We start from the raw sequence: 25164 nt of genomic DNA on the forward strand, positions 1-25164 counted from the left end.
TTGGTGTAGTGGTTCGAAACGGACTACTATTACGGAGATTGCGGGTTCGATTCCCGCACAGTACAAACATTTGTGTGCATGAACATATTTGTTTGTATTGGACTGGGTGTTTTCTATGTATAATAAGTATGTATTTACAAAAAAAGTATTTAAGTATGTTTATATCCGTTGTCTAGTACCCATAGTAAAAGCTTTGCTTAGTTTGGGACTAGAAGCGCAGTGTAAAATGTCCAAGGATATTTATATCTGTTTATTATATTATTATGTACCTCGTCAGCGCAACCACGACCACTCTGATAAGAGTGCCCGACTAAGAATAAGAATGATCTCCATAATGACCGGTTGGTGGCGTCCTGCATCCAACGCCTTACGGTACCTATTATTATTTTTAATTAAAAAATATTGGTCGTCACTTCCTGACATTTTCTTTCACAAACACAAAATAATATCTTTATTCATAGAAATTAAGATATCAACATAAGTTGCTTGTATCGGAATATTATATTTATAACGTTTTCAATAATAACGTTATGTAGCCTTAGGCTTATATACGGAAAACAATTCTTAGATATATTTTCAGGCATTTCCTTCAGCTTTTAATATCTCAGATACAAACACAAACAAAATAAACATTTCATCCTTTCTATAGTTTTTTCTATAAGTGGGTTGTTACAGCTTACATTGTCATAACCCTGATGTAAAGTTACAGTTTACACAATACATAGTCACGTTTATTTCATGCTTATTAGATAGTTATAAGAACTAACCACACAGGACAAGAAAAGAAAGTGAAAGAAATATACTAAAGATTACGACACAAAACCGGTCTTATTCATATTGCTATAAAGCTTATTAGCATGCTTAAAACAATCGTGCACATAAGACACCACAAACGTTTGACAGGAGAATTGACATTTCCTGGAAACCACCGGCAATTCCCATACCATCAAGACTGAAAGGATTATCTCTCCGTGCGTACTGCAATTCCTATATTATACAGGCACGGCTTAAAGCCTTCAATATACGGAATCCTATTTCTGATATCTGCTATGCGGGCATAAGATAACTATAGATCAGTAGTTCTTAACCGGTGGTCCGCGGACCACTGGGTGTCCCTGGAGACATTCCAAGTGGTCCACGAAGTGCACTTGCACACCTTGGTTAAAACCACTTTTAACTGATTTTTGCAGGCAAACTGGTTTTGACCGATTTTGAGGTGGTCCCTAACAAGACAGAAATTTGGTAAAATGGTCCCTCATGACTTTAAGGTTAAGAACCACTGCTATAGATCTATAGTAATATTACATATAATGAGGCAAAGTTTATAAGTTTTGTAACTTGTAATCTCTGAAACTAGTGAGCCAATTAAAAAAAACTCTTTTACCAGAAACAAGCTTCATAATTTCTGAGCGACTAGTAAGAAAAGTTTCTCCAATCCAAGCATGAGCGTGCTCATTGTTACTAGTTACGTGTTACAAAAGCTAAAAATTTCAATTCAGAAACCATGGGTTAGGCTATACCTTTTTGAGTTAGACCAAAAATCACGCAGAAGAAACCGCGGGCTAAAGTCAGAAAGTAATAAAATTCTACATTACTTATTTAAATATTTTATATACAAATCAGCAACTCAAACAAAACCCCGGATGTAAGCTAGTTATTACTGCCGAGGGGCTTAATAAGAACAATTTAAACATCTACTTAGTATCCATATTAAGTATAACAATATTCGAAATTTCTTAACAAACTCTGAAATACTTCATAACGTTCCTCGTTTATTAATACAAGTTCAAACAATTTTATTTATTACGAAACTTTTGGGATAAGAAAATGTTCTACCATAATTGTTTTACTAGCTCAGTAGTCAAACTTGGCAGCCACTGATACTTAGTTAATATTTTGTGAAATATTTTTTAATCTACAGCTCCAACCAACATACTTAGAATCAATCATCTTCGACTATTTTAAAAAGATGAATAAAGAAAATGTTTATGTGATTTTTATGACATTTTTGTTTAGTGATTTTATCTGTCGTTTAAATTAATTTACTATTGCCATTTGCTAATTTAACTTGGTACCTTAAAACAAAGAGAATTGCAATGCAATATTAAAGCAAGAGTCACAATATAAAGGTACGAGAAAATTGGTGTGAAAGAACTTTCAAAGGTCAATTTCAAGACCAATTTAGTAATGAACGCTTATAAAAATGTGGCAGGGATTTTGAATATTCGTTCTTTTAATAAAACGTCTAGACCAGCTACAATTGTTATAGGCGTGAGAAAAAATAATTTGCTATTTATTTGACTTGTTAAAGTATTTTGTTTGTAAGCGAAAATGTTTAGTAAATTGAATTCGCTGACGAATTTATTTATTGTCGTAAAAGATTTAATTTGCCTAGATTAGCGATATAAAAACGAAAGGTGATGACTGACTGACTCACTCATCACGAAATCTCAAAAATACAAGTGCTAGGAGTCTTAAATTTTGCATGGGGGTTCCTTTAGAACTTAGGTGCTCACTAAGACGGGATTTTGCAAAATTCAACCTCTAAGGGGGTAAAACGGGATCCAAGAGTACGAAGATCGCTTGTACGATATAAAAATAAACATGAAAGTTGCCACTGAAATGCCTTTTTCACACGCTACTGAAAAATGCCCTAACACGTCGTAACTTTTTATTAGTACGGCGAGTAAGAAGTTCGTTCGTTCGTTTTAGCCAAATGACATCCACTGCTGGACCTTCGCCTCCTTCAAGGTTTTCCACAATTCATGGTCCTGCACTGCGCGCATCTAGGCTCTTCCCGAGACCTTTACCAGATCGTCGGTCCACCTAGTAGGAGGCCTGCCCACGCTACGTTTTCCAGCTCGTGATCGCCACTCGAGAACTTTTTTGCCCCAACGGCCATTGTCTCTACGAGCTGTGTGCATATTTAAGATAAACGCTTAAAATTAGTCGTTTATCAAAGACACCAAAGTTAAATGATTACTACAACAACCTGATAACTACGAATCACGAAAGTGTTTTAAGTCTGTCTGTGTACTTTTCAAATTACAAGTATACCTTTAAGTGTTTTAACAAGAAAGGGCTTATTATTTTAAATTACTATTTTCACTAATGAATGAACAAGAACGTTCGTTAATTGTACTGAATCTTTCGATTCAATGAACGAGTGAAATTTTAAGTAGATTTCTAATTTATTATTTAAATAATACGAGTATTGTGCGTTGCTTTGTTAAACGGACCTTATTTCTTCCAACTAGATTATACAGGGTGGTTCTTTGGAAGGTGCTCAGGCAGGTGCTCAAATCAAAAAGAGTTGATTCTAACTCATCTCAGCCAAAGGACATCCACTACTGAATATAGGCCTCCCCCAATGCTTTCCATGTTGCCCGGTTGGTAGCGGCCTGCGTCTTACTTGATTGTATTTACTCAAATATAACTATTTTCCTACAGGTCCAATATCTATGTTGTCAAAAAATTTACGTCTTTACTCTGAACATGATGTGCTGAAAAGGTTTTTCTTTTTAATTTTAACGTCTATTCTTTCTTTCTTAAGTCTGTCGAGATAACAACAATGTTAACAGCATTGTTGTTTTCCGGCGGTTAGAGGTAAGATAGCCAGTTCCTCCGTGGTTGAGGATTCTGGGTGAAGCTCGCTTCCACTTTCGGCCGATCATGTCTTACTTACTATATAGGCCAAGAGCTTCCTCGTTGTGGATACAAAAATTCAGCAACAAAGCGTATTTGTTAGCTCGAGACTTGAACTAAGAAACACGCACTGTTACGAGCTCGCTAGTAGTTAATAAGTTCCAAAAAATTTACAATGTCACAATTACTCTCCTCTGTTACAACTCACCTCGGTCTCCCCTAATTCTGTTTTAAATTAAGAATAAATAAATAAAATACCAATGTATCACCCTGTATACCTGTGCTACATGTATCTGCAGTCATTACTATTGCACTGCGCTGATTCCTTAGGGATGTGGGGACAGGCTGATACAAGTTTGTGTCTCTGGTCTAATAACTTACGTCTCTTTCCATCGTAACTTGGTTTATGGGCGAAATGAATTTTGTAAAGGAATGAAAATAATGATATTGAAGCTATGTATAATTTTGACCGTCAATAAAGGGGTTATTTAACTCGTTCGCTGTCCACGGGAGATATTATACTCGTAATAGTAAAACAATATGGAGGTAATTATATGTGTAACTTAGCTGTTAAAGAACGTCCAAATATTTTAAGAATCGATTACTTCAATTAAGATTTTTCGATTTTCGCCACTTTACTATCGATAAAAAAAACTTAAAATTATAGTTTTGTTACCATAATTATGTGTGTCTCACTTGCGGTATCTAACATAGCCTGATGTGTGACTCTAAGTAAATTCAAAGTACACATATGTATTTTGATCCAAATCCTTAATCCTTATCAACACAAAAAACTTTCACTTCAATTGAATCACAAGCGGCGTCGATTCCCGAAGCAGAAAACAAAAGAACAATTCAAAACGCCGTACAAAAAACGCCTTAACACGGAATGACTTAAACTGTCCTTAATCCAGTTTAAGGAAGTCTTAAGGCTGCCGAGCCCTTAATCCTGCCTTCTATAGTAATTAGGTGGCGCTAATCCGTACTCGTAAATGGATTGTCAATGTCCCGAAGAAGGTAAGTAGAGGTAGGTATTAGAGGAATGGACGGTAAATCTTTGGATCGCTTTGCTGATTTGCTGAAGTTTTATGTTAAGCGACATTGGAGGATTATGAAAGTACCTACTTACCTATATAAGTTTGATTATGGTAGATCAAAGTGGAAGGTAACACAATAACTTGATATTGGGCACGACAAGATTAAACGTAATCCACGCATCATGGTTTTCTGGGACAAACACAGTTTTAGCATGCAAAATTAAGACAATAACATGCCCACCTAAGCTCAGCGACTCAAAGTGTGTCTTGCCCTACGATCAGAGATGTCGCCATTTGAATCCACGCCCAAAGTGGCAAGAACTGCGAGTGGACGATACTTACCACACTCACACGAAGAAATTGACCTACGGATAACAATATCATTTTTTATCCGTAGCTAAAATCCTTAGAGCTGAAACACTCTTTGTATCTTAAAACTTTGATCCCCGTTTCACCCTTTTGAAGTATTTTTTTCCTCAAAAAGTATCAAAATTGTTTCACCCCCAAAGAATTTGTGAATACTTACATAACAGACACACACAGCTGCGATCCCATATCTAATATTACTACAATAATACTAATGTATCATAACCGAATAAAGAAAATACCTTTTATCCTATTTTTCCAGCCACAGAAACAGTGGCTGATGCAAATTGACGTGTCCAATTGTTAGAAACCCCGACGAGGGTTCCGTTTGATCTGCCCTGATCGACGAAGCGGCTTTGCCTTGTTGAAGGAACCCTCAGGGCAAAGGTTACCTTTGTTTCAATCTTCCAGTTGTTTTTCTAATCTAAAAAATAAAGATTATAATAGACATCTTGGAAAATTACTGACAGATTAAAAAGATTTTATGAATTTTTGTAAGTAAAATTTTTGTAGGTGGTGTAGTCAGCATCAAATAGTTCGTTACACCTATTGAAAAGTGCCCAAAAAGATGACAACACGAGACGTGTTGCGAACTTTTTGGCTACTATGGGTCAAAATTATATTAGATTTATTAAGGCTGAGTTGCACCACCCAACTTTAACGGTAACTATTACGATAACCGGTGTATTTTGTATGGAGTTTGACAGATTTTTGACGTTTGTCAAAGTTAAAGTAAGTTGGTGCAACCCAGCCTTTATTAATGATGTAACTATCACACCTATTGGAAACTAAATCCCTAACTACTAGCCTGCAGAAGCGTTGACTGGTCGTCTAAACAAAGGATATAATGTATATCACTCCTATACAGGGTGTAACAATATTTATGTGAGATTAAGACAAATTCTACAAGTAGGTAAGTAATTGAGTTCCGGAAAATGTATTAATATTTTTGTTGTGTGTCATAGAAAGGTCTATAGATGGACCCAATATATACCTCACTAATACATCAACATCAGTAACTAGTACCTACTAAACTGGGCACTATAAAACATCTTTATGTGATGAGATTTACAGACTAAGTACAGCATAAAATATCCATTTTACGTAATTTCAAAAGGCGCTAGTTTGTACCAAAAATGCAGTATTAATTTGATATTCGGTGGGATTTTTTCTTTCACGTGCTGGATTGGTTTTTTAGAACAAAGGAGTGAACAAAGAAACAAAAAGCAGTCAGCAGAAAAAAGACTAATGATATCCAGATAGTTCCTTTAATAATTGTGATGCAGCCTCGCAGCCACCCTGTATATTAGTTTGGTCGCCCGCAAGGCAGTACAGCCGATAACAACGTGCAGATGAAATGATAAATCACCTCGGCAGTGACCAAGGGCCTCGCACTGTTCAGAACTAAGACAACTTCGTCTCATAGACGCCACATTAAATATCATGGTATATCGCCCGTATTCAAAAACATTACTATGAGATCTCACAGTGCTCGTGCACAGAGTGACACACGAATCAATTACAGAGCTCTATTTAATGCTGTGCGTTAACATACAATCACTCAAAAAAGGTTATTTATTTTATTTTATTTTACAATTTTTTGGAAAACTTACAGCTAAGTGTTACATTAAGTAATGTTTATAATTAAAGTAAGGCCAATTAAAAGTTCCCACCTATAGTTATACAATTAATTAATTTTATTGCGGACAGAAAACGATGTTAATTTATGAAGTTCAAACTACTATTTAACAAAGAAGAGATTATTAAATTTTGTTTTAAATTGGTTGATAGGGGTATTGAACAAGTCCAGTTCCATGTCATCACAAACAGAATTAAATCGATCAGGAACTCTAATTACAAACGAATTTTTGCGATAGTTGGTCCGAGTAAGGGGTGCCTGCAGTATTTTAAAGTGTCGTGTAACTTTTTTGGGGGTATTAATATGAAAACGACTTAAAAGCTCTGAGGAGTCCACATGATTTTGAAATATTTTTAGTAGGAATGCGATGTCGTTTAAGTCTCTTCGCATATACAATGGCAAAAAGTGGAAGCGCCTGCAGCGCTGTGTGTAGTCTTCTATAAAGACGCGGCATTTGTATTGCAGATGCCGTAAAAATCGTCTCTGTATAGACTCCAACCTCGTTACGTATGTTTCATAGGCTGGGTTCCACACCTGCGAAGCATACTCTAAATGACTGCGTACGAAGGCACAATAAAGCATTTTCACAGTCTTTATGTCGGTAAACTCAGAGGACATCCGCAGAACAAAACCCAGCGCCTTACTGGCCCTAGCAACAACCGAGTCAATGTGGTTCTCAAATAGAAGTTTGGAGTCAAATACAACGCCGAGATCTCGCATATAATCAACTCTAGAGATGATTGTATCATCGAGAGTGTAGTTATAGGCTATAGTATGGGGTTTTCTAGAGAATGTGCAAATATAGCATTTAGATATGTTAAGATCAAGATGGTTCAATGAGCAATAACTCAGAAAAACATTCAAATCTTGTTGTAGATTAAGACAGTCTGATTCGTCTCGGACAGGGCATATTATTTTCATGTCATCAGCGTACAATAATATTTTGCTGTGAGAAAAGCAAGCGCCAATATCATTGATAAAAATTGTGAATAATAATGGCCCCAGAAGCGAGCCCTGTGGCACTCCAGATGGCACAAACAGGGTAGATGAGGTGTACCCATTCAAGGCTACGGTCTGGCAGCGATTATTTACGTATGATCTGAACCATCTGAAGAGGTCACCGTGTATGCCGACCAGCTGAAGCTTATTAAGGAGTATGTTGTGATCGATTCTGTCAAAACATTTGCTGTAGTCGGTATACACGATGTCCACCTGTTTCTGAGATGACATATGATCAGTAATAATATCATGACAAAGCAGCAAATTTAGTAGTTAGCTGCGATTTGTTAATACATGAATTAGTAATTAAAATTTCTTAGTGATTAGAGTCGCTTCTCAATTAGATTCACGTTTTTAAAGTTCAAAGCTGGAACCCTTTATGGGTTTTTTTTAAAGAGAGGTATTTCATACTTCATATTCTTGGCTTCCAAGCAAACGTACCTACTTGAATACTAAGTTGTCTGTGGTCCACCCAAAGCGTCCGTGATCGAAATGCCAGTTTAGAATAGAGTCCCGGCTTTAAATTGAGTGTGATTTGAGCCAACGAACTACGAAAATCATAACAGCTGCAAACAAATATTCTTTTCGAAAAATTTCGTTGCGGGACCAATGACAATTTAACTTTCCCCCGGGAGAAACTTGACCTTCGCTGGTTGTTTTTATTGGCGCTCAAGCTGTAGATCCTGGCTACACATGAGTTGCAACGATGGGTATAGTCCTGTTCATTAATCTTGGTATCTTCTGTTAAAACTCTTAGGCAAGAAGAATGAAAGTCCGTCAGTCCACCTTCTTAGGCACACAACGTTGCTTGCAAGAGCAGCGTTGTTATTGTTGTTAATTATTATTATTTTCTATTTAATTCCATAATGATATTATTTATTGCAGCACACTTTGGAATAAACATTATTCTTGCTCAGTAGCGATCGATTTCATGCCACCATCCTGCAGTTTTTATTATCGAAAGATCTCTTAGGCTGAGTTGCACCATCTTATTTTGACTTTATCAAACGTAAAAATCTGCTGCCAAACTCCATACAAAACTACTCAATACTCAATAGTTAATTGCTTCCATAATGTTTACAAAAGGTGTTATTGGTAAGGTAAGATAAAATTATAAAATCACGGTTATTGTTACAGTTACGATCAAAATAAGTTGGTGCAACTCATCCTTAGATTTATCTTGTAAAAATAAACTTTTCTCAACGACTTTACACCAAATAGTTCAATCTTTCGTAGCTCCATAACCACTCGCCTCACCGTGGTCGGGTGACGTTTATTCCGAATCCAGCACATCATTTACACTTGACCGAATCGACGTCGCTCCGAAAACGTCATTTCTCGATCTGACGTCTACACATTGCGACTGCCTTGGATCCGAGTGACATCTCCAATCAGCTCGTTCGAGTGACGAGATATGGGATTACGGACGAATGTAATTATAGATTCGATTTGGTAAATGAAATCATGAATTAAACGGCGAGATTTGATTCGAAAAGTAGGTACGTGGGGAATTGGGGTAATCTTTACCTGGGTAATGCGGGTAATGGGATGAATATACATAACGGGAATATACATTTCTGTCACGGTTATTACTTGAAAACTTTTTTGTCAGAATTTTTAATAAGTCTAAGGGAACGCAAGCATTATTACTGACAAATAGTCAATAATAAATAATTGTATCATAATAAAATAAATGTCACTTCCATCTTCGGCCTGATCACTCTATAAAGTAAGATGCAGGCCAAAAGTTTCCTTGTTGTGGATAAAAAACGGTATGTAGCTTAGATTGAGAAAAAGAAAGAAAAGAGCAGAGAAGACTGGCAGATTCTTACTAAAAATAAAATGACAATACGAATACACCTACACACATAGTTCAAAATAAGCAAGGGTTCAACATTTAAGTACGGTTTTACTTAAGTAAATTAATAATTCTTGGAAGTCCTGCAAAACACTAAGCAGTGGGTATTAATAGAACTTAATCCCCTGGGGAAAGATAATAACGTCTAGACGATTTTTTGTTGGTTCCTACGGAGATATAGCCAGTGGAGTCGATAATTACTCAAGGGTTAGGCGACAAAGAAAAAATCCTTGTTTATATCTCATTTATAGGTTTAGCTCTTAACCCAGTCTGTGCCTGAGGAATGGGATTCATTCATTTCTGATTCGATCTCGTAAAGAAACGCCGAGTCAAAGTCAAAGTCAAAATTTCTTTATTTGTTTAGACTAATAAATAGTTCTTACAAATCGTCATTTTGCTCTTAAGGAGCCTCTACATGTCTCATAATCTTTTTACCCTACCAGCGCTTCGAGACCAACATTTGGCAAGTGCTGAGAAGAAGCGCCGCAACAAACTCAGTCACCACTGTCTGCCGGTTAATATAAATAAATAGAAATAGTAGTAGTAGGTACATTCGATTCAGGAGCAGTTCACTGAATTTACCATGCATTCTTGTATGGTGTATCATAAGAATGGGTATACAAGATTTCGTGGTATATTAAACAAGGTAGTGACGTGCTAATATCTAGACTTACATATTAAGGTACTAGTAGAAATGACTCGCATACATAAATTTGAATAACTTGGATTGACCAGTCCCCGAAAGCAGCGCCTGTTCACAGACATGACGAGTGAACCAGCCATCGCTTCACTCGACCATATTAGAGGGAATGTAACGAGTAAGTATAGCCATCCATAGCACGCTGTGCAACTTTGAGTTTCTGTGTAAGGCCTATAGTGAGAGACCACGTTTCCGAACTATAAGTCATCACTGGTAATCATAACACATAGGTATTGGTTGTAGACTTAAGACTTAATAGACTTAATTTGCTTAATAAGTACTGATTATTAACCTCGATTATAACCTTTCGTCATCCATCACTTTGTCTATGAGCTATCCTAATTATAAGGTAACTTACTTGCAAAGTTTCATCAAAATCCCTGCAGTACTTAAGTAAAGAACACACCACCAACTTTTACAAATTAAAGTGTCCACCAACGCACAGATTTGCAGCATCCCAATGTCACTCGTAACATCATTCACGTCGCGTCACAACATAAATATAACCCCGCTTAAATAGAAACGCATACAAAATGAGAGGATATTGCGGTGCCCTGGCTCCTTTTTAAATATGCAAATTTAAATACGATTAAAGCGAGCAGGATGGACATAACCAGACGAGTCGGCCACTCTAAGTTAGAGAGTGACAGATATTCGTTGTCAGTTCCGTATTCCGAAATAGTTAACCCAGATGCATACTTTAGCTACCCTTTTCGCTATTAGCGATTTTTCCATCCAGTAATTGAATCATGGCAGTTTCGTATAGCGGCTGAGTATATTTTCGTGTTTAGATGAACGTGACATTTGCATTTAATTGTGTCGTAGTCAGGCAAAGGTGTGATAATTTTACAGCTTTTATGACAAAAAAAACACTAAGTAGTTTTGGGCTGGATTGCACCAAAAAACATCATAAATCTATCAAACTCCATACAAACAACATCGGTTATCGTTATAGTCACGGTTAAAGTTAGATGGTGCAACTCAGCTTTAAATAATAAAAGCACATTTTCAATTCATCAGTCTTTCAAACGTTACCAACTGAACTTTTTTATAACACGAAAACTTGGCGTTTTTCAGTGAATCATTATTAGATATTCAACTGATTGATTCTCATGATTCTGATGATGATGAAGCTCACTTCTTTTACCTTCAGCCTAATCATCAGTTATGATACAGGCCAAATCTGCCTCGTTTTGGTTAAAAATCATACTAAACACTGACCCCAGAATGAATTTAAAAAACATAGTCTCAAGACGTGTTTTCCTTCTAAATTCAATAACACTTAGATGATTTTATCATTATTATTAAGTAAAACCTTTCAAGTAAATTAATGAGTTACTTACTCTAAAAGAAGTAATTACATAACTACGAGTAAATGAATATAATCCTATTAGTACCTTCTCTTTGTGTACGAGTAAATTATCCCCTAAAAGAGCGCAGACGTTTAACCAAATTAAGTCCAGACACATCAAAAGAAACACTTAGATAAACATAATTGACACTAATTGATAACTGCTTTAATGGATTTAGGTACATCAACATAGAAATGTAAACAGTAGCCTCCATTAAACTGTATACAGCGCTCAAATTATTAATTAGTACCTATATGAATCAAAGTTACATATTTGCCTACGAACGCTCGGTCATTCGAGCTCCTTTACTATTTTATTCGGTTGCTTTATTGTGAATCTCTCTCAAATTTTATCTGCTGGTTTTATTCCATTGTATGTGAACGCGATGGAGGACTGTTGTGGACGCCCTCTGCCCCATCTAGGGGACATGGGACCTCAAGTCAACGTAAGTCAAAATACTGCATATTGAGTAACATGATCGAGTCTACTGACTCCACATCTAGTTTTATTACACAATTATTTATTTCAAAAAACGGGGCATAACGTCAAATAGATTCGGTAGACGGTGAAATCAAATAAATTATTTGTACAACCCCTTTAAGTTACACGAAAAATAAACCTAGACTGTCTCTAAGAGCTCGCAATGGAAGATTAATCTCTATTAAATAATAATATAAACACAAAAGTTTGCGAGGATGAAAAGATGTTTGTTACTATTACGATTTTGTTAAATCTTTAATATTATTGTAGGCACTAAGTAGATCATTTAATAACAAATAGGCCACAATGTTTCAAGCTCCTATTAATCGAAGTCTAAAGTTGTGGGCTAACAATTTTTACTAAAGTTATACTTAATTAATGCACAATTAGCCCTTTTCACTTTAAATGTTAAACATTAAAATTGTAAAATTAACATTTTAACGACGCTGACTGTACCTTAACCTAAAATTGATACCTAAAATCAAAACGGGAGCTCTAACGTAATTTGTCGATTGCAAACGCAATAAGGAGTGCCTGTGTCATGCGCGACCAAATTAAATATTTCACGAAACACGGAGCTTCGAAAGCTTTGGATGTACGATTAAAGGTTACGAATCGAGGCGTATTTTCAAAGTCTACTTTACTGATTAATAAATAAACTAAATCCTCAAGATCAAGCTTAGATTGAAGCTTTTGATTAGCTGATTTTCAATATAACTAACTAATTAACGCATGTCATTTCAAGTAACGTTTCTAAGATCGATTTGTGCTAATACTATGTAGTTTTGGACCTGACTTTGACCCGTATTCAAAACTTATTATTGATTGAGTTTCAACATTTAGTTAGATCAACCATAGACTGATAATTATGTTCTTAAAACTAAAATTTCGTAAACAATTTGCGAGTTTTGTAAGCTTATTAAAATTCTTATCGCTTGTACATTTAATTTCTTATATGAATCTCAAATCAATCTCAATCTCAAAAAAGTCCAATAATAGAATAAGAAATGCAAATGAAAACCATGTACCTAACCGTTTTGCGTTTTGAGCTGTAATAATTCGTCATCTTTTCAGCCATAGGACGTCCACTACTGAACCTAGGCCTCCCTCAATGATTTCCACATTGGCCAGTTGGTGGCGGCCTGCATCCAGCGCCTTCCCGCTACCTTTATGAGGTCGTCGGTCCACCATATGGGTGGACGTCCTACGCTGTGCTTTGCGGTACGAGCTGTTATTACGAAGTACTTTATCTTCTCAAAGCAGCCGACTTCAGGCCATAAATGGTAAATATTTTCCATGCACCAACGTTTGCATGTCTGTTGTTTCTCGCATCGAATCGAGGGCGAAGTGTGCCCGCCCCGGGGGAAATCAGGGATCACACGGCGCTAGGCGTTAAATCTCATGATGGGCGGGCATACCTCTGCTCTGGTGTTCGCCAATACGCCGCCGGTGATTTTGATGGGTTTTGCGATTCTGTGAAAATGTTTGAGATAGTATCTACCTAATTAGTGCAGAGTCAATGAATAAGAGTTTTATATTTTTGTTAAAAGTACTAAGAGTTATAAACACTCGTTTTAAAATAAGACTACTCATGATACATAGTACATTCTCCAAATATGAGACAAATCAAATGATTTAAAATTTCAATATTTAAAATCTTGTACAGACGACAGCACTCAATATTTCGATGTATTAAGCGTTGTTTTGCAATAAAAATTAATAGGCTGATGTGCTGTTGACTGTACAATAGTTTTAAACTCTTTATAAGAGCGCACACTAATAGAAATACATAGTAAAAATAAGGACAAAAATCTCATTGGATTTGTCTCATATTTAGGGAATGCACTATGTATCATGAGTAGTCTTATATTAAAAGGATGCCAACGATTTAAAAGTCACCCTGTATTTTGTAACATACAAGAGCCTACCTCGCACCTACCTTTAGAGTTAAAATTTCTCCAACTATCACTCACACCTACCTGCTCCACAAAACTGTATATCCTGCAAACTGGAGTAACACTGTCTTAAATCTCCAGGATACCTTGACCGCAGTGCGGTGCCGTTACTTACGGTGGACCAATTCATTCTGGACTCTTATTTAATTACTCCCAAAGAATTATTGCTGAGAAAACTATTTCACAGCCCATGTTAAATACACGGGTGACTATATTTTTAACTGGTTCTCCATCTAGGCAGAAATCTAGGTAAATTTAGACTGAGTTGCACCATCTAACTTCAACTGTAACTTTAACGATAACCGGTGCTTTTTGTATGGAGTTTGACAGACTTTTGACGTTTGTTAAAGTTAAAGTAAGATGGGTTAACTCAGCCTTAGAAGCAAATTACTAGAATGGTGCAAAAAGAAGGTACTTGCTATTCTGAAACTTCTATTCTTCTTCTATCATGTTAGTATGTGACTGTTTACGCATCAAACTACAGGTTCAAGAAATCTATAGTTTGATTCTCGTCGAACCCTCTTCTAATTCATTCATATTTGGCTTGCCTTGAGAGGTAACGTAGAATATTATATTTGAAATATTTTAACATTATGATAGTTTTCTTTCCCACATAAAAAGTTTGCTATAAAACGCAAAACATCGTTCGATTCTAATAATTTCGTTCCACTGAAAGAAAATTACACTAGAGCGCCACATTTACTTTTGGGAATATTTTCATAATAGAATTTCGGGGGTTTACAACTATACATATTATGTATATTGATATCAAAGAAACACAAATCTATCGTTATTATACTTATACGAGAATAAAACTTATAAAAGAGAAAAATATTTTAGACTGACTTTTGTTACTTGTTCACCCAAAAACTAAAGGTCTAGCTAGAGCATAACCAGAACTGAGTCAGTGCCTAAGGTATGCTAGCGGCACGGGAGGATGTTTTCGTAAAGTCATACGTCAGCGAGACATCAGATGTGCTTCAGACTTGTTTGCTTTGTCACGTCAATGTCCTTTTTTTTACCCAGGAAAACGGCCTATCCATCTATACCTACCGCCGGGGGACGGCATGTTATGTGGGGCTCGAACCCACAAAAACCTGGGGTCCCTACACCGCCTTCCGAGGACGTCCCTACACGGCGGGACCCAATACGCCCCCACATAATGCGGGACCGACAGGATTAGCCGGGACCACGAGGCCAATCCCGTCCGACGGTGGTGGTAGCCTGTGCAATGCAGGAGGAGGCACCCCTGCTGGCCACCACCAAGAGGAGGAAGAAGCGAACGGTCATACAACCGCCTTCTAACTCCCCTCCTCGTCACGTCAATACTCGCACCGGTCCCATACCTCAGTCCCACTGGCTCAATTATGTGTTTTACATTTCAGAATAGCACGTGGGCTGAAATATTTAAGTTAAGTAACTTTTTACAGAAATCGACGTGACCACAGTTGCAGGAAAAGCTAGTAGTACAAAAGACGTATTCATCATCATCATCATCATTTCAGCCATAGGACGTCCACTGCTAAACATAGGCCTCCCACAATGCTTTCCATGTTGATCGATTGGTAGCGGCCTACGTCCAGCGCTTCCCTGCTACCTTTACGAAGACGTATTGCCACAAATCAATATCCAAAATGTATCAAATACTATTTCGTTTATTTTGATACACTCGTCAACAGCTATACGATCAGCGCTCAGTAAATATTATCGCGGTACAAATGCTCCTCCCCGTTGTCTACACCATCCCTCATTTACCTTTTTTTATTAACTAAACCCGATTTCTTCAAATACAGACGCATAAGGGCGACTGCATACGGGGTGTGATACAGTTATGTTGTGTGAAAAGTGTGCTTAGATTTATCGCACATTCATTGTAGTTTGCAGTACCTACTTGAATCATGTATAGTAACTTAAAGGAATAGTATATAATTCAACACATCATTCAACACTAAGACCTTTTTATCTCTTCATAAGTCATTTATAAATCTTCAGCAGACCAGAGTTCATTTTTATCTCAAAATAGCGCCTTCTATAAATCCGTAGAATGCCACAATGCTTCGGTATTGTACGATTCAAATGTGACTTCTGTTATTTACTCACTATCTTAAACTAAAAAAAGTAAAAATTCTATAAAGACTGTAAAATTATAGGTCTTTATAGACCAACAGGTATCTTTATGTTACATCAGGTCTTCCCACTAATAAGACGATCGACGGAGAACCGAGGTTATTTTAGTGAGTATGCCTCATCTTTCGAGGATGCATCCTTTGCATTTTTTTTCCCCGAAAAAAAACTGTGAGAACGCAACGATCGACAACTTTACTTGAAAATGTTCGTGTTAAAAAACCGCCCAGTCTGCCGCCCGCCTTATCACCCGTCCCGCACAAAGGGGCACTCGGCAATCACGCCGTTTGTAAATCCTTCACGTACACACGTGAGCGGGAATATTGAGTATTGAGCGACGAGCCTGAATACTAAATAATGAGTTTGTCTCCCCAATGCTCGCACGCATCCCAATACTAATGCGGGGAAAATTATGGACCGGTGTGTAATTATGGGTTAACCATGTTTATGTGTGGGGATTAGATAGTTTGAGACTACGTCATGGCACAGATAGCATATTCACTTTACGTCATTGCTAGGAAATATGTGTCTCTGTTCGTATTACGTATTGCGATCTACCGAAAATACATTAATAGACAGGACTCCTCGGTGGACCGACGATCTGGTGAAGGTCGCGGGAATCACCTGGATGCGGGCAACGCAGGACCGGGCATTGAGAAATTCTTGAGAAAAAGTCCTTTGTCCAGCGGTCAACGACATTTGGCTGTCACAACAATTGGAGATTAAGGTACAAGGATGTCATAATCTGACTTTGAATGCATACATTGATGATGACATTGACATACTCCTTTTTACAGTGGGTCTAGACAAAGTGCAAATAATAATCGCAAACCAGTCGATAAGTGGTCGAAAAGACCCTTTTTTGTATGGAGTTTTGACGGATTCGATTTTCGATTCGATCAAAAAGTGCGTTTTGTCTAGGGGGGCTGGAGTAGGATTTTAACTACGTCAAATTGTTCGTGACACCCAAAGTAGCCAATAAGATCGCAAAACGTCTTTGTTACAATTATTTGAATAAGGTTGTGTTGTCAGCTTTTTGGCCTCTTTGGGCTGACGCTGACTGTAAGAGAGACCGAAGTGAGTTGTAACAGAGGAGAGTTGTGACAGTGTCGATTTTTGGAAACCTATCTATCAGCGAGCTCGCAACAGCGCGCATTTGTTAGCTGGAGACTTGAACTAAAATACGCGCACTGTTACAAGCTCATAGTTACGCGCTATATAATTACGCGCGAGCGATAAGGATGGGTAGCTTGGGGTCATTGGACGAAATTCTATGTGCTCGGCGACCGGACTTTAGTAGTTAATATGTTCCAAAAAATCGACAATGTCACGACTCTCCTACAACTACAACTCACTCCCCTACACCATAACGAGTACTTTAAAACGAAATGGGCTAAAGATTAAAGAAGATACACCAAAACAGACGGCCGCGGAAGTTGGGCCAGAAATTAATTGTTTTCGTCACCAATAAACGGTCGCAACTTCGCCAACAATTCACCGACTTTCAATCGAGTTTGAGTTTCAATTCTTAATGAGTGCTCATCATTTAGTAAGTCTCCAATCAACTCTTTGATGTTAATTCATATAATATTTTTTATTTTGCCATTTGCAAACCTAATCCCAACTAATATTATAAATGCGAAAGTAACTCTGTCTGTCTGTCTGTCTGTTACGCTTTCCCGCTTAAACCTCGCAACCGATTTTGATGAAATTTGGCATAGAGATAGTTTGAGTCCCGGGAAAGAACATAGGATAGTTTTTATCCCGGTTTTTGAAACAGGGACGCGCGCGATAAAGTTTTTCTGTGACAGACAAAATTCCACGCGGGCGAAGCCGCGGGCGGAAAGCTAGTGTTATATAATGTCTCAGACCCCCCAATATTTATTTAACTTAGGTTTTTTATGTTCAATGTTCTGTTCAACTGGTATTTTGTTACGTGATTTCTAAATATTTTATGGATGCTAAGTAGTTTTTTTTTTATCCACAACGAGGAAGTTCTTGGCCTGTATCTCACCTGATGGTAAGTGACGATCAGGCCGAAGGTGGAAGCGAGCTTCACCCGGAATCCTCAACCACGGAGGAACTGGCTATCTTACCTCTAACTGCCGGAACACAACAATGCTGTTAACATTGTTGTTATGGCGACAGACTTAGGTAAGATGGTGGTAGCTAGCCAGGCGGACTTAGAACAAGCCCTACCACCAACCAAACTGAACATACGTATGTACGTATGTAGTCATCGACATTTTCTATATTTTTTTCAATAAGTCTGTATTCCTAGTAATAGCGTAGGCTATACCGTTTCTTCTAGATGTTACAAAAGTAATACATTTTTGGTGAAAACTCGATTATTTTACATTACAGACTTGAACTAACTTCTTCATCATTTCAGCCACAGGACGTCCACTGCTGAACATAGCGGCCTCCCCTAGTGATCCCAATTCTGGCTTCCTGGTCTCTTTTTCTATTTCTTTCTGGCCTCCCCTAGTGATCCCAAATGAACTAACTTTATTAGTTGAAAATAAATATAAGAAAATGGATAGGACTGTGACCTGTCAGACGCAGAGGTTGTGGTCTCAGTTGTAAAAACCCACTCGATAGAAATAGAAGAATGAGAAGCGTGACAGTAAATAAAAAGCTTACATTGCTTTTCGGTTTTGGTCAGACAAGAATCTAAGGCTGGGTTGTACCATCTTACTTTGACTTTAACAAACGTCAAAAATCTGTCAAACTCCATAGAATAAGCACTGGTTATCGTTATAGTTACCGTTAAAGTTAGGTGGTGCAACTCAGCCTAACAGGTCAATTAAACTAAATCCGAATGCACAAACTCAAATTGAATCCAAACTAACAAATAAACAGCAAATAAATCAAATCAACCGTCCAATCCCATTTTAATAACACAAACAACAATCTTGGGACAGGACGCGGGACGGGACAAGGGTGAACGAGTCAATTTGACTGTCCCAGTAATTGATTAATTGTACCCGCTGTGATGTATGTGACCGCAGGCTTCGGTTGCGGTCACGGGATGTGGTTTAATGAAATACATTGACTAGATTTGAGTGTGTGAAACTATGCTTAGATTTAACACGGAGATACACACATGTACTTAAATAAGTATACGCGTTTGATTGCCCTCTGTCTAGCCATTTGTTACAAATAAGTTTTTCTATTCAATACCTTGTAGCTTGCAAAGTAGGGCCGACTCGTATTTTATTACTTGTACGTTGAAAAAGCTCAAAGCTCGTAGAGCTGATTGCCGTTGGGGCAGAATAAGTTCTCATGACGTAGTGTAGGTAGACCATCTAGCAGTGGACGAATAACGAATAGTTAGGGCTCTTAGAAATACACTGAACAAGTGAACAGTCTAAATACTCGTCGCGTCGCATTTAAATTCAATCATTTTAGAATACCTACACATTCAACGAACATACTAGGTATCTGTTTAGTAACAACCCAAACTTGATTGCGGGAATGTAAAGTATTTTTTTATCTGCGATCGTTAGCGGGGACTGGCTGCCAGTTGGCGCGGTTTTCCAGTTTCTTTGGCGGTGACTCGAATAAATAGGTTTGCTTCCGTTATTTTACCTATGTACCCAGTACCCAAGCGTACCTACGTCATAAGTTTCTATTATACTTTATTAATTAAAATAAAGGGAAAGTCCTGGTACATGCAAATCAAAGAATGCCTTACTTAACACGCAGAGACAAGAAAAAAAAAAGAAAACACGAAGAAAGTAAAAAAAGTAAACGGAACAGTTCCATCCTAATGAAAATTATCATTATAAATGGACTGGTGCTATGGTTGCTACGACAACGACGTTCCATGCCAAATGAAACTCATGGAATTTAAGGTATGGTAAATAAATCCTGATTATGATATAGTTAAGCAGAGGAAAAAACTCATAAATAGTCTAAAAAAATCGAAAGACTACGCCTTAATACTCGTATATGGTGACGTGACTCTACATATTTTTTCAGTAACAATAAATAAAATGTATCAAAATTCCAATTCCAATCAGAGTTAGTTATTCAAATATCTAACACACACTCACAAATTAAGCTCGATTGAATCAATGTTTCGCATAAAACTGGGAAAATATGAATGCATTTGTAATTTTTGATTTAACTCCCGCATTCTGGTTTTTGCACAAAAAGCGGACACAAATGCACAGACGACTAGTTGATTTCGGCGAATGGACGATTTTATTTTCGGCCAGGCCATAACACAGATAGGGACCGTATAATACTCTACACTACTTTACTGAATAAAATTATGTTGATCTTATTCAACCTTTTGTAATGCGAATCTTCACTAGTAGGCCAGTAGAATTAAACACAAAAATTGATTAAATCGGAAATAATTCCTACAAAAGATTTTTTTGCTTTAATGGCTTCATTGGTTGCCCATTAAGACTCTCCTAAGTTTTCTACTTCGACGGAGTTGTGCTTAAGTGGTGGGGGCCCCCGAAAGCGGCGTTTTTTCGGTTTTCCGGTTATACCGCGTAAAGGACTTACCCTATCGAAAAGTGGTCTTCATGACGGTTAAAGGGCATTTAATCCTGCATTGAATAAGACCAAATTCATATGTTTTGGACAAACCGTTCTCGCGCTAAAGTTCGGCAAAGTAGAAAATATACGTATAATTAATGACCCTCTCCACGTCCAATGGCTTGTTACCCACATGCTTCCAAGCCTTGTAAAGGGTCGCCTTAACCAGTGTAACCCTAACAAGTCCCAGCCGTTCCTTAACTACGGTTGCTGCACCTCTTCCTGACACTCTCCTGAACGACTCTGTGTTACCTAATGTGGCTGCCTCTCTTCCTTGTACCCTCCTGTACGATTGCATTGCTTAGCTATATGCCTGGTCCAAGGTTCGACGCCACAAAATCAACTTTGTACGCGTGAAAATAGTTTAAATACTATTTTCCGTGCTTGCAACATTTTTCTTTACTGCTTCGCCTCTATTAGTCGTAGAGTGATTGTATATATCCTATAGCCTTCCTCAATGTATGAGCTATTCAACACAAAAATGATGATTTCAATCAAACTAGTAATTCTTAAGATTAGCGCGTTCAAACAAACAAACAAAAAACTCTTCAGCGTTTTAATATGAACTTGTTGTTGTTGATTTTTGGCGTCGAACCTTAGACCAGGCATACGGCTAGGCAACGTAGTCATGCAGGAGGATACAAGGAAGAGGGGCAGCCACAGTAGGTAACACAGAGTCGTTCAGGTGAGTGCCAGGAAGAGGTGCAGCAACCGCAGTTAAGGAACGGCTGGGACGAACAAGGATAGGCGCATCAAGCTCGTAAGTATTGATAGGGTTACACTGGTTGAGGTGGCCCTTTTCAAGACTTGGAAGCCTGTGGGTAACAAACCATTGGACGTGGAGCGGGTCATTAATTATACGTATATTTTCTACTTTGCCGAACTTTAGCGCGAGAACGGTTTGTCCAAAACATATGAATTTGGTCTTATTCAATGCAGGATTAAGTGCCCTTCAACCGTCATGAAGACCACTTTTTGATAGGGTAAGTCCTTTACGCGGTATAACCGGAAAACCGAAAAAATGCCTCTTTCGGGGGCCCCCACCACTTAAGCACAACTCCGTCGAAGTCGAAAACTTAGGAGAGTCTTAATGGGCAACCAATGAAGCCATTAAAACAATAAAATCTTTTGTAGGAATTATTTCCGATTTAAAAGCTAATTCTACTGGACTATAGACAAAGAATCACATTTTGTTTTATGCGAAAAAACTTATGTATTGCTTTTAACTGTTACTGACGAATCAAAAATAATACATAAAAGTTTTTACTTCTTCCTAATTGCTTTTCAGAATCCAACCAGTCATCTCAGTATATTGAGGATTTTTATGAGTTAACTACTGTACACCAGTCGGAATTCGTTTGTTTTGGAAACACAGCGTTACACCGGCGGCACCTGGTCGAATAAGAGATTTAGTGATTACTGTTTAGATTCCAGATTCAATTTAGGGTCGCTTTTACATAAATTTTCATAGGGTGGCGTTTCGTGTGGCGTGAAGCCCGTGAGCGGCGACCCTTAGGATTGTAACACGGTTTAGGCTGCTTAATTTTGGTGATCGCTACCAAAGCATGCCACTGAGCTACAAACACTTTGATTATTTATATTAATTGAAGTCACATTACCAACTTCTCCTATACTGTGTCAAAACGGCAAGTCCATTGAAATGCTCGGTAAGCGTCTGGCGCGCGATTGCACCGAATGAAGTTTCGGCGTGCGCGGCCATGATGGAAATCAAAACAACATGGCGGATGCACGTGTTGCGCACGCCAACACATTCCTGATTCACTCTGTCTGTTCTGGAGGCGAGGTGAAAGGTTACTTTAACGAGTTTATTTAGGTTTGTTTGACTGAGATTCTAAACGTAGCGATTGATAAAGTTGGATAAGAGATATAATTTACACAAATCTTTGAAAGTAGGAATTGAAGCTTGTGATGAGCACACTCGAGCACTTCGATTTAGATGAACTTACTTGCTGTAGTAAAAAGCATGCTCAAGCTAAGAATCTCAATTAAGAAACCAGCCTTTATGTGACTGGCTAGGTTGCACCATCTTACTTTAACTTTAACAAACGTCAAAAATCTGTCAAACTCCATACAAAAAACATTGGTTATTTGTTAAAGTAAGTAAATAAGGTGCTGCAACTCAGCCTAAGTAGGCAAATGATTGCAAGTCGCTCTAAATTATTTTGATTTCATTCAGATTTTGTTAGTTTTTTCTATATTTTTACATTTTTTATCCTCTCATTTGCTCAAACTCTTAGGCTTTTTTGCACCATCTTAGTTTAACTTTGATAAACGTAAACAATCTGTCAAACTCCATATAAAAAGCACTGGTTATCGTTAAAGTTACGGCCAAAGTGCAACTCAGCCTTAATACTCAAGTAGGTATGTTACGAAGAATATTCCTAATATTCCCACTCAGTAATGCTGGGAATATTGCCAACCTATTAAACGTTCCGAAGCATCTCAAACCAAAGCATACAGCATAAACTATTTTATTTTATATGTTAACGGAGCCGCACTAAATCATACGGGCCGTTATTGGACGTATTATTGCGGCAGATATTGCTATAACCACTATATCTACTATACGCTTATTTAGACATAATGCTCGGATAAATGCCTCTGCCATTACATACTGTTATTATTTTCCTTTATTTGTGGCTTCTTTGTGTTGGGCCTTTATGGCGTAATTTAGGAGTTTGTAACGACTGCTGGTTTATTAGTTTTTTCGTATTTGAATTAGTAGGAATATTCTTTTGTATTTTATTCATAACACTTAGACTGAGTTGCACCACCTAAATTTGACCGTAACTTTACGATAACCGGTGTTTTTTCTATAGATTTTGACAGATTTTTGATGTTTGTCAAAGTTAAAGTAACATGGTGCAACCCAACCTTACTAGTAGGTAAGTTACATACCTATTTGAATTCCTAATTTAACTCCAATTTGAATTCGATCTGGATATTATAGATTTGATTGTTAAAGACACACATTTTTATCAATACTTGGTGTTTGTTCCCAATACGGTAAGGAATTAAAGCAACTATGATTTGGTGCTTTAAGCTGGGTCTCCAGTGCGTGTTTTCACAATCAACATAAACATCTCAACATTCAACAAAATTACCTATAAAACATGCTGGCTGGAGACGTCTTTATAGAGCACGCAAACCTTTGCGTCACCTAACAACCTTAGAACCAAGAGGCTGTACTTCGTATTACTTACGCCCGTATTCACAAACGATGCTTGCAAATCGAACGCACAGCGTTGAATATAGCTCTGTGATTGGTTCGTAAGTCACGCTGTGCGTCCACGCGCAGTAACCTCATAGTATCGTTTGTGAATACGGGCGTTAATCATCAGCAAAGACGTTTGTTCTATTGTAAGAACAGTTGCAATCACAATGGCACTCATTTGAGTTGACATTCTGTAACAAGATGTAAATCTCGGCAGGACTCATTACGGGCCCAAAAATGCGATGATTAAAGAGCAAAAACATAAAACGTCGGTAAACAATGCCGCCTCTCTAATGGTAATGAGACAGAGGGTCGCCATAGCCAGAGGAGAGCAAACTTCTAAAAAAATTATATGATCATTCTCAACGGACTTTTTTGTTTCGACCTGATAATATGGTTGGTATTTTTTTTCTCACTCTGGAAGCTTCTCTAGCGTAAGTTCGCCTGAAAATAAAATAAAACATAAAACACCAACCATAGGTTAAAGATAAATCACAAAGTTAACTCTATCTTCTAAACAAGCAAAATCGTAGAACATACATAGGGGTGATTTAGATACATACTGTATAACATTGGCTCAAAATTCCAAAGATACAAAGCTTATTTGAAATCAATAAAATCAAAGTGAACAAAAACTGCTTAAATTGGCAATTGTATTTAGAGCTAATATTGTAGTGATGGCTAAAGTTACTTAGATTGACTGATGTACTTCAAAAGCTTTCAACTTTCAAGTATTATGATCATGAGCGAACGTGTGACCTGCTGGATGTAAGGCAGTAAAAAAAATTTGGTTATCACTTGCTAATGAAATGAAGGCTTGCCTGTGACACTTTAAAAAGTAAATATTATCTGTAAATGTCTTTGCCGCTAAAATTGAGCTATAATAACACAGGCGGAAATTCGATTGAAGATGATTTGTGAATTTGAGCAAAAGGAATCGCAAACCTACAGTAGATTGTGTTGACACAGATTCTCTTTTGTTGTATTAAAATATTTTAAGCGTTGCGTTATATCTAATCCAATATTATGTAATTCTCTCTCCCTCTGTCTTTTAATTGACCTGGTTTGTCTACAGTTAAGTACAGGAGTTGTAATTCTTTGTTTAATGGAGTTTATTACATTAGAATAATTCTAGTGTGTTGTTATTTCATCATCATCATTTCAGCCACAGGACGTCCACGCTATACATAAATGATTGAAAAACACAATGATTTTTAGAT

Source organism: Ostrinia nubilalis, chromosome 16 (genome assembly GCF_963855985.1).
Source record: "Ostrinia nubilalis chromosome 16, ilOstNubi1.1, whole genome shotgun sequence".
NCBI lineage: Eukaryota > Metazoa > Arthropoda > Insecta > Lepidoptera > Crambidae > Ostrinia > Ostrinia nubilalis.